Genomic DNA, 3971 nt, shown 5'->3' with positions numbered 1-3971 from the left:
ATAATTAATTAAATTTTGTTTTTTTTTTCTCTAAGTCGGATACATGTTCTATGCTTTCGAATATGGACGGGTATCTCTAAATTAGGCTTCCGCATGAATATTTTCATTAAAAACAAAGTAAAAACCAGCCCCAAAACAAATCTTATTTTAATCATTAATTTTACGAATTAAATACGAGAATTGTTGGTATGATGGTCCTCACATTTCGGACTCTAAGAATTTAACCGGACATGTTGTAGAATAAACAAAAATAGAAAAGTTCTAAATATACTGAATATAATATAATATAATAAGGACTAAGACACATTAAAGTAGCAATTAAAATGTAGTAATAACACTAAAGTGGAAAAACCTAGAATGCTGAATACTTAAATAAATAAGAAAAAACTCCAAAAAATAGTACTTAATAATCATTAAATAAAATTATGGAAATCTGATACCGATGGGATTACAACTTGAACTATCCAAATTTAAAGAGGAAAATTGAAGAACTAAACTCTAAGGTGCATTTATCTCTCAGTGTGGAAAAATAAGTGCTTTTACAAAACCGAATTTTCTGCCTAAAATAAGTCTTAAAAAACTTGGATCCGAAAAAACTAAATTCTAAAGACTTATTTATAGAGCTAAAATTCGTACAAGAGTGTCCCAAAACGTGCAAGAGATAGTGGAGAGAGATATAAAATTGTTGGTCATGTCTGAAAATGTGCCTTAAATTTCTAAAATGTAGAACCATGACAGACGTCATGGCTCTGACGCCCTGGTCGTCACAGATCATGAAGGGATGACGTGCGTCATCTGGGTGACGACCTACCTGTGGCTTTCAGATTCTTCAGATTTTGTCTTCTTGCACTGACGCTCTAGGCTTGCCACGTTATGACGGGCGTCATGCTGATAAGGAGGGCGTCATATCAGTGTAGAGTTGCATTTTTTCTCTCATTTTCGCCGTGAAACATATATCAAGTAAACACCTAAAACTAAAACACCTGAAACATATACCAAGTAAAAAACATAAAATATAAAAAGGAAAGGAAATAGACTAAAAAAGGCATGTGAATCGAGTCGGAAACGCGATACTTTTTCGAGTTACCATCCATCCCAACCAAAAATATTTTGTGGGAGTGTTCCAAAATGGGAAGAGAGTGAGACATTTTAACAAATCCCTTACCGAGAGGACCGACATTTTTAGAAGAGGTGGTGACACGTGCAAAATGTTATATAAATGGAAAAGAAATCAACCTTTAAAATAAGGCCAAAGATATCAAAAAGCATACATCTAACAACCCTTATAGCTCGTAGTAGTCATGGAAGAACCAATATACCTCACCCATCAGAGACAAGACAATGTTCAACAAGGCATAAAATCTACATAGATCTTCACGCCCTTGAACATTAGTCGTGAGTATATATGGTATGAAGTCCTCCATATGCATGACATTCTACTGTCCCTAACGCCCAAGTCAGATGTCATGGGGCCCAAGCACCACACTAAGAATTGTTATCAACTTAAGAAGGAGATAAAGTGTTTGATCCAAGAAGTTCATTTAAAGAAGTATGTGAGGGGCGATGCAACCTAGACGCTATGAGGATTCAACTTTCAAGGGTGAGATGCATCGGGAAGTCCAAAATCTAATAAGTGCAAGAAACAAGGCAAGAGGCCGAAGACGGAACCGTGCATCACACTCTTAATACCATAATAGGAGAATTTGTCGGGGCGAGGAAAGAAGTTCCGCCCGTAGGAGATTCACTCAAAAAACTCTAACCATTGAAAGGTCGCCCCACCAACTCTAATTTGGTTGAGTTGAAAGTCCCAATTTTATGGCGCATACTTTGTGTGTTAGTCAATTTTGCATGTTCTTGTATGATAATCATTATTTGAATTGGTGTATTTTGTGTGATTCTAATGTTTGTTTTTCTATAAATTTACTTAACTTAGTTACACTGAACCCAAATCATCTTACACTTTAAACCTAAAATCTTTAGAAGTTATTTATATTCCTTTCAAATTATTTATCATTGTATCCCCAAATGTTATTTGTATGAAGCATCACTTCATTCGTTACGAGGAGTTTGAGGCAACTTCTATCATTTGTTCTAAGATATTTTAAAATTAATAATAAGTGACACACTGAGTAGATAATGACTATTGTCATTCCTAACCCTGATTATTTAGATACCACAGTAAGTGCATATATTTTTAACTAGGTAAGATCTATTGTTACTCCAATTATTGCACTTTTTTCTAAGTCGTACTTCTTCACTAGACAATAATAAAGAAACTTTTTCATCTTCTTCATTTTAGTTATGTTCAACTAACCGAGGTTCCTAAAAACTGAGAGAAATGTTGTTCCTTCCTTTATAAATTTATTTTCAAACAACCTATAATTATTTCTCAACACTCAACAACAAAGAATTTGACTAACTCATAAAGATCGACCAATCCTTTAGGTCCTCATAAAACTCACACTAACTTAAATATTGAAGTATTTGCAAGTACGACACCCCTCTGCCGAACATCAACTAATCTTTTTCACATCAAATCAACTCTAATTATCACATTCAAGTCTCTTTAAAAATCATTGACATTGTCTCTAAAAATTGAGGGTCTAAACTCCACACAACCGAAAGACTATTATTTTGTAGTACACCATAAAGTCTTTTACTTTCCACGTCCCACAATGAATATTCATTTGTAAAAAAAATATCTCAAAATGAACGATCTATTTCAATTTACAATGCAAATGATTCTTTTTCTTCAATTCTACAATTTAATCATTATTACTTTCATCACTCTCAATACTTAATAATGAATATTAATATTATTTTAATAAAAATATATCCTCTCTTTTATTTATATATTTTTTAATATATTTAAAGTGATCAATTATATAACTCATTATAAAACAAATGAAGTATTATTTAAAAATCAAAATTAATAAAGTAATTCATAAATAACACTCAATAAAATATTTACAAAGTCCAACAAAAATGGTCAATAGGTCTTGAGGTGTTGAATTCTTTAATCCAACATGTCTTTTGTTTAGTTGCTAGTTAGGCTATGACAAAACAAAACCATCCGCGTGGTGGAAAGTAAGAAGCGTGTTGGAGTAACGGAGACGGTAAGATAAACGTGAAGTCAAACGCCGTTAAGTGCCACGTGTTTGTTTGTTGTCTGTTTCCAAGCATGCAACATAATTGGTTCAAGTTACCCAGCACAAGGCACAACACACAAATCATAGTTTTATTTTTATTCTCTTCATTTTCAACCATATTCTTTCATTTTTCTTTTTGTCATTTTCATTTTGTTTTATTTGTTAACTCAATTTCACACTCCATCTTCCAAAGTCTTGCGCAATAGTATACTATTTTAGAGGGGTCCCACATTTTACAAGGGATGACTAAAATTTACTAACTCTAATTATATTTATATAAAAAAAATTAATTTTTATATTTATTAAATAGACAAGTATATATACATTACTTATTTAATATATTCAATTTTTATAAATAAAATATGGAATATTTACCTAACTATCAATTTTATATTTATATTTCTTTGGAAAAAATTTAATTAATTTTATTCTCTTCATTTTCTTTGAAAAAACATGAACCTTATATATAAGTTATTCTTTGTCTCGATTTCTAAGTAATGTAAAATAATTTTAATGTTCCGGAACAAAATTAAAAACATATTTTGACCATTTTTCACTTACCAAAAGATTTTGTCATTTCTTTCTCATATTCTTTCTTTTGATCTCTATACCGTCGTCATATGTTTGAATTTTGGAAATAGTCTTTTAAAAGACTTTATTTGTCATGTCACTTGGTATATGAACAGAAATGATTCTACATTGCGTTAAAACTGGACTTTAATTTTAAGTTTGCATTTAGTAATCACTTTGTATTAAATGAAATTTGTGAATAACGTCATCTAATAAAGAAAGAGTTTTAGTATAAAAATTATATTAAAGAAA

This window comes from Lathyrus oleraceus, chromosome 7 (assembly GCF_024323335.1).
Source record: "Lathyrus oleraceus cultivar Zhongwan6 chromosome 7, CAAS_Psat_ZW6_1.0, whole genome shotgun sequence".
Classification (NCBI taxonomy): domain Eukaryota; kingdom Viridiplantae; phylum Streptophyta; class Magnoliopsida; order Fabales; family Fabaceae; genus Lathyrus; species Lathyrus oleraceus.
The sequence above is the reverse complement of the archived record's forward strand: the minus strand, read 5'-3'. Positions refer to the sequence as shown.